The sequence below is a fragment of the Primulina eburnea genome, chromosome 15 (assembly GCF_022965805.1).
Source record: "Primulina eburnea isolate SZY01 chromosome 15, ASM2296580v1, whole genome shotgun sequence".
Classification (NCBI taxonomy): Eukaryota; Viridiplantae; Streptophyta; class Magnoliopsida; order Lamiales; family Gesneriaceae; genus Primulina; species Primulina eburnea.
The window spans coordinates 9,541,351-9,555,031 of NC_133115.1; the positions used below are offsets into that span (position 1 = coordinate 9,541,351).

A 13,681-nucleotide genomic window follows, 5' to 3' on the forward strand; every position below is an offset into this window, starting at 1 on the left:
GAAAGTGCTCACTATGTCTTCATTCAACAAAATTCCCATGTTCTCCAGAGAAGATTTTGACGATTGGAAGATCATGATGCAGGCTCATCTGTCTGCACAGGATGATGACATGTGGTACGTTATAACTGACGGACCCATGAAGATCTTGAAAGCCAATACAGCAATTGCAATCACAGATGGGGCACCGAACCGTATTGAAAAGCCCAGAGATGAGTGGACTGCTGAAGACAAGAGAAAAGCAAATCTGGATAATGTAGCAAAAGACATATTGTACAAAACACTGGACAAAGTGACGTTCAGTAAAATCAAAATGTGCAAGACCGCCAAAGAAATTTGGGAGAAACTAATTCAACTTTGCGAAGGCAACGAGCAGACCAAAGAAAATAAACTTTCAGTTGCTGTGCAGAAGTTCGACAACATCAGAATGAAGGTGGGAGAAACAATGCACGAATATGATGAAAGAACCAGCTGTATTATCAATGAACTGAATGCACTTGGAAAAGTGTATACGAATAAAGAAGTGGCATTGAAGGTGATCAGAGGACTACCCAAAGAATGGGATGTCAAAACTATGGCAATGAGGGAATCTAAAGATCTGAACAAATTTGAACTGCACGACCTATTTGCTGACTTAAAAGCATATGAGTTTGAACTACAAACTAGAGAAGGAGAACCATCTACCCCAGCAGCAACAACTGCTTTAGCTGCTGTAAGATCAGAACCAACTGGTTCAGTTGAAAAAGGCGCAGATCAACGACGCAATGTCATTATTCATCAGGAAATTCGGAAAATTCATGAGGAAAAATCAAGGAAACTTTCAGAAGCAATACCAAAGAAATTCTAGAGAAGAATCCAATGCATGCTACAACTGTGGCAAACCTGGTCATTTTATTGCTGACTGTCTCAAACCTAAGAAGGACAGTCAAGTGTCAACTGAAAGAAAGAAGAAGGTGTATGAGCATAAGAGGAGATCTAAGGATGATAAGAAGCCTTACAGAAAGAAGCATGAGGTACTCTTGGCTGAGGATAGCAAAGCCAAGTGGGCAGAGACTGACAGTGAAGAGTCAGAACCAGAATCCTCTTGCAGCTCTAGTGAAGATGAGGAAGAAGTAAAGTGCTTAATGGCTGATGACACAGACGATCAGTCAAGCAGCCAACAGGTATTTGACTTCAGCTCAACTGATTTCACAAGGGAAGAACTTATTACAACCCTTCACGACATGGTTCGTGAATATCAAAAGCTTGCCTCATCATTTGAAAAGGCCAGAGTAGTGCAAAATGATCCTATTGACAACAAGACAACAACTGATATATCAGTTGAAATGTTGAGTCTAAAAAGGGAGATTGCCGAACATTTTGCACTGACTGATATATCAGTTAGATACTCTATCATTCATTCAGTTTATTTTCCGCAACTGCATATTCAGTTTAACTGATTGTTTTTGATCGTTGGGATATCTAGTTCAGTTTGTAACAAAACTGAACTATCTTTTTCGAAGGATTTGACAAAATCGAGAAGTGTTTATTCAACCCCCCCTTCTAAACACTCATAGTCTTTTAACCGATCCTATCAGACTCTTTTGTAAAACAATCTTTATTTCAATAGTATTTTACGGTTTTATCAAATTATTATATTTACTTTATTTGTATATTCATGAAAGCTGCATAGATAAATTTCTTGAATATTATATAACTAACACGAGGTCCACAAGGCACATGAATCGTTAAGAAGTGTAATGTGTATTATAAATTCGTTTCTAGTTGATTCAGCCGTCTAATACAAGGATAAAGTTCACTCGAGACTAGTATATGTGATGTAAACGTCACATTTTATTGGCAATGGCATGAAGATGTATATTCACATATAAATGCTCGTTGGATGAGATGCCGAATAATCCTCCATCGGATTTTCCAAGTGGTTATTATTTATTGAGTGTGTTAGCCTGCGATTATAGTTATACGTCATTAGACCTTTGACTCGAGATAATATAGAGGCGCTATATACTAGCACTGCACTTTGGTTTGTTTACCGACTCCATGAGGGTCATCAAGTGGCTAGGTTGAGTGTAGTTTTGACATAAGTAGAAGCTGATGCATTGTAGTTTCACTGCTCACCTATGAGTTTAAATATCCTATGTGATTTGATGAGTTAATAGTACAAGTAATCTCTGGCAGAGTAAGATATGTGCATTAAGTAAACATGTTTTCTTAGTTGCACGGATGATGTCACTATGATTATTCAAATATACATCACATCGTTATCGAATTCATTTGCAACTCTAGATATACCAATGATTGCGTATTCGATTGACATATATGTGTTTAGAGAACCGTATTGTATGCTAATAATAACCTACTAGTCCTTGCAGTCACTATCAGTGATGAAATGTATACTACTCTTTTTCTTTAAAATGTAGTAGAATTTTTTTTAAAGCTTTCGGCCGACTACTTATGCATATATGTATATTTACTTTGTACTATTTAAAATTACTCAACCAACTATTTTACTCAAAGGCAACATTTGGTTGAGATGATATGATTAATGAAAGGATTAGTAAACAATGATTAAGTATATGATAAACTAAGATTTGTCTGGTTTGATTAAATCAGATTTTGTGTTTGGTGACTTTTTTAAGTGGGTGACTTAAAAAATAAGCCCATTTGAAATACCCATTGATATTTGATTACAATTTATAATTTCACACCTAATTTGTTCATTCACCCACCACGATTCCTTGGCCCATTCTGTGAATAAAACCCTTTGCCGTCAACACCTTTCGTTGAACTTCAAATTTGTTTCAAAAATTTGTGGATCTTGCTGTGTTTAGTGTGAATCAAACATCGTAATGATATAAATTCGATTATGCAGGTTGTTCATCGGGCTATTTGGCAATAATCTTTACCTGAGCACCTATTACCCGGAAGGAAAATCGAGCTACAACCATCTTATTGCACGTCACTGTGAGTATTTATTTCAAAATGAAGTAATTTTTTGTTGTACGAATGTTGGTTGATTTCCGTTAATTTCTTGTGCAAATATGTCGACATATAATTTTCGGAGTTACAACAACTTATATGGGTTGCAGCTTCTACCGTTGTTTTTGGTACATGATTATCAACTTGGACTTGTGTGGCTTTATGTGTTTATTGATGTCATTGTCATCTTCTCCGTTTAAGAGCGAATCAATTTTACAAAGTTTTTCTTTTCCCGAAGTTGCTGTTGTTGAGGAATAATCAATCCGGTCGCATATGTATTTTAAACAGATATGTGTACCGACGTATCTCATTTAAGAAAATCATTGAATAACTCTTTAGCATAGCTTTCATGGATGTGAAGACACCACCACAGTGCGTTTGCGACAATGGGTTTATGGTACTACGTGAAGCTGGTCCACATTCATCACGACCTGGCCACTATTACTTTATATGTCCAGCCGGTTTGAAACATCGTAACCGATTCTTTTGGTACGATGAGTATCATAAAGTTTCTTCGAACAATGAACCATCCTCCAAAGTTGACATGGGTTCAAATTCGTCACAAAAGCCTACTTCCCTTTTTTTTACAGCGTCGCCACTCAAAAGCATACAATGCATCTTCTAGTTCACTGTCATTTACTTTGAAGAATGCCGATACAGTTGAGACGGACCAACACGTGCACACCAAGTCAGTTACGACATCAACCACCACAGCTCCACCAAATGATGCAGTGGAGCACACACCTTTAAATATCGAACAAGTTTGTTGTTGCTTTGGTTGCATTTGCTCAATATTGTGTGTACTGATGTTTGTTATGCTTCTTATTGTAATTTCTAAGTGAGTAAAATGTTTTTTGTTTGTTTGTTAGTATGAAATATTGTGGTGCGAAATGTAGTGGAAGTTGGTGTGTGATATCATATAAGTCGTTCACTCTATGTTGCTATTTTGTAACCCCAAAAAACAAACTTGGTGTTGTAATTTTTGGCAGCTTATATGCAAATAGTTGTAATCCCTTACTTTGTTGTTTTTTGTAGCTGTTAATGATCAGTATAATTTAGAATGTATTGTCAGCATTATATTTGTATTCATAGCTGCGTTATTCTATGGACATTTATTTGTAACCTCGTGTACACACGCTGCAGTGAAGCAACGCTGAGATGAGTGTAAGAACCTCTTTATCACAATTTCAGATTTTTGGCCCTCTTTTTAATCTGAGTAATATATTGATTCTAACAATTTTTTTTATTTCAATGGCCGTAGGGAAGAGGACGACTAATGGCAAGTGATTAAGTTGCATGAAGGTTGTTCAGTGGTGCTTCTTTTTTGGGATGCAAGGTTTATTGAGCCTTCCACATTGCGGCATGTGCAGGGCAATTAGGTTAATATTATGAAGTTTTTTAACTTTTTATGTTGGCTTGTCCACATCTGAGCATGTACAAAAAGTTAGATTTGTTGTATGAACATTTCTCTTCTTTATTTTTTAACAAGTGGTTCTAAAACTGGGGTCAGCTTTGAATGCTTTAATGAGACTAAGTTTAATACTCGGTCCCATTTGTTTTTCAATAAATACGAAGGAAATAAAATGAATACAACCGCATGTTGATATGTGTCGTTTTTACGTATTTTATTGCCTTAGTTTTAGTTGTGTTTGCATTGTGCATGCATGCATTTTAGTTACATGTTGTTTATTTTTGAGCGAACATTTGCATTCTATCATATCTCACTGGTTTGTGACGAATTTGCAGGGAAAAGTGACCGGAAAACCAAAGATGGAGAAAAGTGTACAAATGAGGGGTCAACCGACAGAATGAGTGGCGCCCGAGCGGTAATTTTCTACCGCCCGAGCGCGAAAGGTGACCAAGGCAACAGAAAGGTCGGCGCTCGAGCGGTAGTTTTCTACCGCCCGAGCGCGAATGCTGCACTTCTCAAGGAGATTCACAGAAGGTGTGGCGCTCGAGCGGTAATTTTCTACCGCCCGAGTGCCACCTATTTTTGGCAAGATTTCATGCTCGATTTCTTACCTTAGTTGGAAGGATGGCTGGAATGGAAAGGGGGATTGGTCGACTTTTGAGCATCATTCAGACGGATTGAAGGAGCATAAGGAGTTTTTGGAGAGCTTTTGCACTTGGATTGAAGATTCGACGGTTTCCGGGCATCGTTCTTCGCAGATTTCGTCACGTCTCGTATTTCTAGTTTATTTTCCGTTGTTTAAATATTGTTTTGCTTATTTTCATTATGAATTCTAGTAGCTAACTTTAATATTTGTTGGGATTAAAGGGGATCCTACCCCAAACTTTGATCTAGTTAATTTATAATTCGATTTGTGATTTATTCTTGATTATTTTACGATTTTCATTGTGTCGTTGAGCGTAGCTAACTTTAACGACAATTTTATATCCCGAGTGAGTTCGAGAGAATAACTAGTTATAGGATCGAGTGGTATAATTCGCGGATCTACAATTTACATAGATATATGAAATTGGATACGTGCCGATAGTCATAGTCCTTAGGGTCGAAAACTAGGGGGTTTCATAAATCGAAATGCGATTCATTCTTGATAAATAATTAAAGACATTTAATTACTTCATTGAGTGAATTAGTTTGGCATAGCTCGAGAGAGTGTGTTCAATTGAATAGGAAATCCTGTCGGAAGCGTAGAACACAATCGAACGAATTAATAAATTAATAAGGGGTAGGTGAACCAGGATTCCCAACAAATTCTGATATCATTTGAACTTTAATCAATCGATTTAGCAGTCATATTTGATCATTTAATCTTTGAACTTGTTTATTTAATTTTCTGCATTTTAGTAGTTATAACACAACAAATCACCTTTCGTCGCTAAAGTTTTAATAACTAAAATAATAATTGTTAAATACAGTCTTCAGTGGAACGATACTCGTATTCACATACACTATATTATTACTTGACATCGTGCACTTGCGATTTATTTTGAGCATACAAAATCATATTTTTATTGGGGAATTCACAGTGCAAGTTTTGCTCGATCAAGTTTTTGGCGCCGTTGCCGGGGACTGTTAATCTACAATTATATTTTTAGTTATTTCCTTTAGTGTATTTTATTTTTATTGAAATAACACTCCATATTTTAATTCAGATATCTCTTCCGGTGCATGCCAAAGTCACTTGACTTGGAGCTTGAGTGTGACCCTGAAATTGAAAGGACTTTCCGCAGGCGAAGACAACAGCAAAGACTTAAGGAACTGATGGAGAGGCACGAACAAGAGCAGGAGGCGGAGCGCCAAAACGAGAGACGAATTGAGATGCCACGCGGCATACCCATGTTAGAGTATGCCCAGCCTTCTTTGGATGGTGCACGCCCCAGCATTGTGAGGCCGATTGTGCGGGCAAACCAATTCGAAATCAAACCAGCCATTATCCAGATGATTCAGAACACCGTCCAATTTGGAGGAACTGCTGTGGACGATCCAAACACACACATCGCGGATTTTCTTGAGATTTGCGATACTTTTAAATTTAATGGAGTTTCTGATGATGCTGTTAGACTGCGTTTATTTCCTTTCTCTTTGCGTGATAAAGATAAAGCTTGGTTAAATTGTTTACCTGTAGGTTCGATAGCTACATGGGAGGACATGGCGAAGGCGTTTCTCATCAAATACTTCCCTCCATCGAAGACCATGAAGCTGCGGGCAGACATCACAACATTTGCTCAGTTCGATCAAGAGTCACTATATGAGGCGTGGGAGCGTTTCAAAGATCTATTACGAAGATGCCCACATCACGAGTTGCCACTTGGGTTAGTCGTTCAAACCTTTTATTACGGTTTGCTTACTCCTAACCGTACTATGATAGATGCTGCTGCGTGTGGGAACCTTTTGAGGAAGACTGCGGAAGAAGGATATGAGTTGTTGGAGGAGATGGCTGCTAGCAGCTATCATCCTCAATCTGACCGGAACAACCAGCGGAGAAGTGCCGGAGTTCACCAGGTAACTGATTTTTCTGTTATTACTGCACAACTTGACGCTTTAAACAGGAAAATAGACGGCTTGAACGTGGGTGGCACGGCTATGCGTCTTCAAGAGATATTCTGTGAGAAGTGTGGAGGGGAATACTATGTGAAAGACTGTCAAGATGGAAATCCCTTCTATGTGCAAGATGAGGCACCGGTGAATCAAGTGGGAGTCCAAAACCGCCCAAGGAATGACCCTTACTCGAACACATATAATTCTGGGTGGAGGCAACATCCCAACTTCTCATGGGGCGGTCAAAACAGTCATAATAGGCCGCAAGGAGGACAACAATATGGGAAACAACCGATGTACAGATCCGATCCTCCTAGAGAAGAAAAGTCCAACTTGGAACAAATGATGTCTAAGTTTATCTCATCCACTGAAACTCGACTCCAAAACCAAGATGCATCAATAAAGGGGCTCGAGAATCAAATTGGACAGTTGGCCAAGATGATAGCAAGTAGAGAGCCGGGCACCTTGCCAAGTAATACCGAGACTAATCCAAAAGAGCAAGTGAAGGCCATTGAGTTGAAGAGCGGACAAGTTTTGGAGCCTAGAGAAAAAGAGAAAAGCCAAGTGCCGGATGAACATGCTGCGACGTCTCAAGGTAAGTCATCTAACTCTACACCAGCACTCACTGCACAACCTAAGATTGTTATCCCTCCACCTTTTCCTGCAGCATTAAAAAAGGCAAAACTAGATGCACAATTTGGTAAGTTTTTAGAGGTGTTTAAAAAATTGCATATTAATATTCCTTTTGCCGATGCTTTGATGCAAATGCCTAGTTATGCTAAATTTTTGAAGGACATTTTAGCCAACAAGAGAAAATTGGAGGATCACATGATGGTAAATTTGACCGAAAGTTGCTCTGCTTTGGTGCAAAACAAAATCCCACCGAAACTAAAAGACCCAGGGAGTTTTTCTATCCCTTGCATGATTGGTGATGTAGTTTTTCGTAAAGTATTGTGTGACCTTGGTGCAAGTATTAATCTTATGCCTCTATCTGTTTTCAGGAAACTCGGATTAGGAGAGCCTAAGCCGACGAGGATGTCCTTGCAACTGGCTGACAGGTCTGTCAAGTACCCCCGCGGAGTGATTGAGGATGTGCTAGTAAAACTGGACAAATTCATTTTCCCTGCAGACTTCGTGGTGCTCGACATGGAAGAGGATACAGAGATGCCTCTGAGTTTGGGGAGACCATTCCTTGCAACTGGCAAGGCACTTATTGATGTGCAAGAGGGAAAGTTGAGATTGAGAGTGGGCGAAGAAGAGATTACATTTGATGTTTTTAATGCACTTAAGCACACACTGCATTCTGACAGTTGTTTTAGAATTGATGCTTTTGACTCTCTTGTATCCAACTATGTGCAGGATGCTCTTAAGGACCCTTTGGAGGCCACTATCAACACTGAATTGGGAGAAGAGGAGTTAGACGAAGAAAGAGCTGAAATTGTGGCACACTTTAATGCCAACCAACCATGGAGAAGGCCAATGAGGATGCGACTGGAGGATCTAGGAGAACGAAGAGATTTGACACCTCAAAGGTCAAGCATCGAGGATCCACCAACGCTTGAGCTGAAGCCGTTGCCTCCACACCTCAAGTACGTATACTTAGGTGAGAATAACACTTTACCTGTCATTATTTCTGCTGTTTTGACAGATGTGATGGAGGACAAGCTGTTGGAAGTTTTGAAAGCGCACAAGGGTGCATTTGCGTGGAAGGTGGCAGATATCAGAGGAATAAATCCATCCGTCTGCATGCACAAGATCTTGATGGAAGAGAAGTACTCACCTCTCGTGCAACCTCAAAGACGATTAAATCCAAGATGCAAGAGGTAGTAAGGGCTGAAACAATTAAGCTTCTCGACGCAGGTATCATCTATCCTATATCTGATAGTGCATGGGTAAGTCCTGTTCAGTGTGTGCCAAAGAAAGGTGGGATTACTGTTATCACAAATGAAAATAATGAATTAATACCCACTAGGACTGTTACGGGATGGCGTGTGTGCATTGATTATAGGAAATTGAATGATGCTACCCGTAAAGACCACTTTCCCCTTCCCTTTATTGATCAAATGCTTGAGAGGTTAGCGGGTCATGAGTTCTATTGTTTTTTAGATGGGTATTCTGGGTATAACCAAATCATGATTGCGCCCGAGGACCAAGAGAAAACCACTTTCACTTGTCCTTATGGCACTTTTGCTTTTAGACGGATGCCATTTGGTTAGTGTAATGCCCCTGCCACTTTTCAGCGATGCATGACTGCTATATTCCATGATATGATTGAAACTTTTCTTGAGATATTTATGGACGACTTCTCGATTTTTGGCTCGTCTTTTGATGATTGTTTGCAGAATCTGCAGGTAGTGTTGAGAAGATGTGAGGAGACAAATTTGGTGCTTAATTGGGAAAAATGCCACTTCATGGTACAAGAGGGAATTGTCCTAGGGCACAAGGTTTCGGGGCACGACATAGAGGTGGATAAGGCCAAAGTTGAAGTTATCAAGAACTTACCACCTCCGGCGTCCGTAAAGGGAGTTAGAAGCTTTCTAGGCCACGCCGGTTTTTACCGACGTTTCATCAAAGATTTTTCTAAAGTTGCAAAACCTTTATCTTCTTTACTCATGAAAGATGTGCCTTTTGATTTCAATTCTGATTGTTTGCAGGCATACGAGAAGTTGAAAGAGCGCTTAGTGACGGCTCCTGTCTTGGTGGCACCGGATTGGGATCTACCCTTCGAGATAATGTGCGATGCTAGCGATACTGCGGTAGGTGCTGTCCTCGGACAAAGACAAAACAAGGTATTTCACACCATATACTATGCAAGTAGGGCTCTAGATGAAGCACAATTGAATTATGCCACCACCGAAAAAGAGTTACTTGCAGTAGTGTTTGCACTTGACAAGTTTCATGCTTATCTTGTTTTGTCGAAAGTAATTGTGTTTACTGATCACTCTGCCCTTAAATATTTACTTGCAAAGAAAGATGCAAAGCCACGCTTACTTCGGTGGATTTTATTATTGCAAGAATTTGATTTGGAGATAAAAGATAAGAAGGGTGTTGAGAATGTGGTTGCAGATCATTTGTCTAGATTAGAATTTATCAGTAATGATTGTGTGACTGATGCGATTAATGATTGGTTCCCAGATGAGCAGTTGTTTGAGGTGAAAAATTGTCCATGGTATGCCAATTTTGCAAATTTTCTTGTTACAGGCTCAACCCCCCCCCCCCCCCCCCCCCCAAATTTAACATTTCACCAAAGAAAGAAATTCTTTTCGAACATGAAGTATTATTTTTGGGAGGAACCTTTCTTGTTCAAAATTTGTGCAGATGCCATGATAAGACGGTGTGTTGCGGAAGAAGGGTTTGATCAAATTCTCAACCATTGCCATGACCGTGAGGTAGGTGGTCACTTCGGACCAACAAGGACGACATCCAAGGTACTTGAATGTGGCTTTTATTGGCCAACTCTTTTCAAAGATGCTCGTTCTTATGTGCTACACTGTGATAAAGGCCAGCGGTCAGGTAACATCTCTAACCGTCATGAAATGCCGTTAAAAAATATCATTGAATGTGAGGTTTTGATGTGTGGGGAATAGACTTTATGGGACCATTTCCTAGTTCTTTCACGAAAAAATACATCTTGGTGGCGGTTGATTATGTGTCTAAGTGGGTAGAGGCGGAAGCATACGCCACTAATGATGCTCAAGTGGTTCTAAAATTTCTAAAGAAAAACATTTTTAAACCGTTTGGAACACCACGAGCAATCATTAGTGATGGTGGCACTCATTTTTGCAACAAACTCTTTGAAAAACTTTTAAGCAAATATGGTGTCCACACATAAGATCTCTACCCCTTATCACCCCCAGACGAGTGGTCAAGTGGAAGTGTCAAACCGAGAGATAAAGAGAATTCTGGAGAAAGTGGTAGGCGTCAGTAGGAAAGACTGGTCGGTGAGGTTAGATGATGCTCTATGGGCATATATGACTGCTTTTAAAACACCTATAGGCACTACACCGTATAGGTTGTTATTTGGTAAAGCATGTCATTTACCCTGTCGAGTTGGAGCATCGGGCATATTGGGCAACAAAAGCGCTGAACTTTAATTTTACTGATGCAGGTGAACAGCGTTTGCTTCAATTGGACCAGTTGGAGGAGTTCCGCAATTTGGCTTACGACCTTGCACTGTCTTACAAGGAGAAAACCAAAAAGGCTCATGACAAAAGGATCATCGAGAGAGAATTCAAGGAGGGTGAAAGTGTTCTACTCTACAACTCCCGGCTGCGACTTTTTCCCGGAAAGTTGAGATCACGATGGTCTGGTCCATTTGTGATTTCGAAAGTATATCCATCGGGAGCTGTAGAATTGAAAGACGGGAAGGATGGGACATTTACGGTCAATGCCCAGCGCCTGAAGCACTACATGGGTGGTACAATTGAGCCACAACTTGGAATCACCCGGTTCCAAGACATGCCGAACTAGACAGACCGACGTCTAGCTCTCGACGATAAATTGAGAACTTACTTTCCTTTCCCTTCTCTTGCATTTATTTAGTTTTCTTTTTCTTTCACGTCAGCATATTTTGTTTACTATTGTTTTATTTATATACAAAAAAAAAAAATATTTGAAGAAAAAAAACAGAGGGGTTCGCGCTCGAGCGGCAATTTTTTCACCGCCCGAGCGCGAACGTCTACCTCGTGAAATTTTTTCCCGAGAGGTTGGCGCTCGGGCGGTATTTTTCTACCGCCCGAGCGCGAAAGCTCACCTCTGAAATCAAACTCCAGAGAGGTTCGCGCTCGAGCGGTAATTTTCTACCGCTCGAGCGCGAGAGCTTTTAACACCCGATTCCCTTTTCCCTTCTCTCATTCTGCACGAATTTTTTTCCCCCAAATTCACTCCCCAAATCCCTAACTCCTCTCATCCTTTCTCCTTTTCGATTTCTTGAGCAGGCACCACCATCTCCACTCACCATCTCCAATTCAAAGTTCCAACTTCTTCAACTCCATGGCTCCCAAGAAGCAACGAGGTAATCCTAGCTCCTCCTCTTCATCCTCATTTGATAGACACGTTCGTGAGTGCGGATGCTCGTGCGAGATATGACCATGCTAAAATTCACCGAAACCCCATAACTGAGAGGGGATTTCAGCGTACTATGGAGGATCGATATATGCCACCTCTTGTGGACTTGGCAAGAAGGGGATGGGAAAAATTTGGCGAACAACCTAAGGCGGCTGTGGTGTCGGTGGTTAGGGAATTCTACGCCAATGCCGTTGAACGAACTGACGGTCGGGCCTTTGTTAGAGGCAAGCTTGTGCCGTTCGATTCGGCCAAGATTATCGCCATATTGGAAACGGCCGAGGTAGATGACTCAAATTTCCAGGCATTGATGACTAATCCCGACTACAATCTGATTATCGAGACTCTGTGCCACCCGGGTGCGATGTGGAAACCATTGGGTGGATCGCCGAGCTGTTTTGATGAAAAGTACTTGAAAGCTGATATCGCCTTGTGGTATCTGTTTGTGGCCCGACGGATGATGCCAGTCTCGCACAAAAGCGAGGTGCAAAAGGAGCGTGCAGTGTTACTTTTTGCGTTGCACCGAGGTTACGCCATCGATGTGGGCAAACTTCTCAACTCGCAAATCATACTGAGCACCCACAACAGCCACATAGGTCTCTTCTTCCCGAGCATCATTTCCGAACTGTGTGCACGGGCCGGGGTGCATTTCAGGGACGACGAAGAGTGGCTTCAACCGATGATGAAGCCAATTTGCCGGGAGGACGAACAGCGGAAAAGGGCAAAAAGACGGGCGGACTTTCCCTCTCGGGGGAGGATGCGGGTGGATCAAGCACTGCCGTACCACAACGCCTCCCACCACAACCCCGCAGGCGAACGCAAAATGACAAAATGGATGAAAATCTCGCCTTCCAGGCACATCAGAGTCAGTTTAACTCGTATGTCACGGACCACCTATCTCACATTGACTCTATGATGCGCTCTTTGCTTGTGCACGGGGGCGTTGACCCGTCGACCATTCCACCGACTCCGTTACCACCTCCCCCATTCCAGTTCCAGTACGATTATTCTCAACATGGGGAGGCCGCAGGAGTGCCACCGCCGGAGCACGATGAGGATGACACTTGATCAGGGGAGTTTACTGTTTTCCCCTCTCTTGCACATTTATTTTTTTCCTTTTAGCTGTTTCCTGTTTTCTTTCTTATCTTTGTTTTAGTCTACCATGTTTATTAGCTTTCATGTTTTGAGTCTGCATTTGTGTTTGCATTTTTAGTGTCTGTTTCGTTTTGTGCAATGAGGGCATTGCACAACTCTAGTATGAGGGGGGTAGATTGTTATGTTTGTTTAGTTATTCGTTGCATTTATTTTGTCTAGTGTCGTTTATGGTGAGAAGACATAATTTATGCGCCAATGAAGAGGTTGGATTGATAGTATACAAAAGTATTGATTGGGTCATTTCATGAACAGTATTCTTGATTGTTAAAACATGAATTTTGGCACAAAGTTTGAACTTTTGAGCACACATGTGTGGGGACTAGAAGTTTGTAGGAATAATGGTGAAATTTGAAAGTTTTGTGTGGTTAACTTGAAAGGCACCGTTTATGAGTTGAATTAGCATGTAAACCCGTGAAAATAAATCGTTAATTGAGACCTCGAACCAGCTGTAATTCAAAGGATTATATTATTAGCCTAGGG

General features: G+C 40.8%; 1 long non-coding RNA gene and 1 other non-coding gene across 2 annotated transcripts; one reads left to right on the forward strand and one right to left on the reverse strand.

The window, feature by feature from the left end:
• The first annotated feature begins 2,737 nt into the window (after positions 1–2,737).
• On the forward strand, positions 2,738–5,273 carry LOC140815130 (uncharacterized). The gene is made up of 3 exons (XR_012114267.1): positions 2,738–2,961; positions 4,238–4,355; positions 4,723–5,273. It is a non-coding gene; the product is annotated as an uncharacterized lncRNA (long non-coding RNA).
• Positions 5,274–6,641: 1,368 nt separating this feature from the next.
• Positions 6,642–6,747, reverse strand: LOC140815748 (small nucleolar RNA R71). The gene has a single exon (XR_012114397.1). It is a non-coding gene; the product is annotated as a small nucleolar RNA R71 (small nucleolar RNA).
• Positions 6,748–13,681: the final 6,934 nt, after the last annotated feature.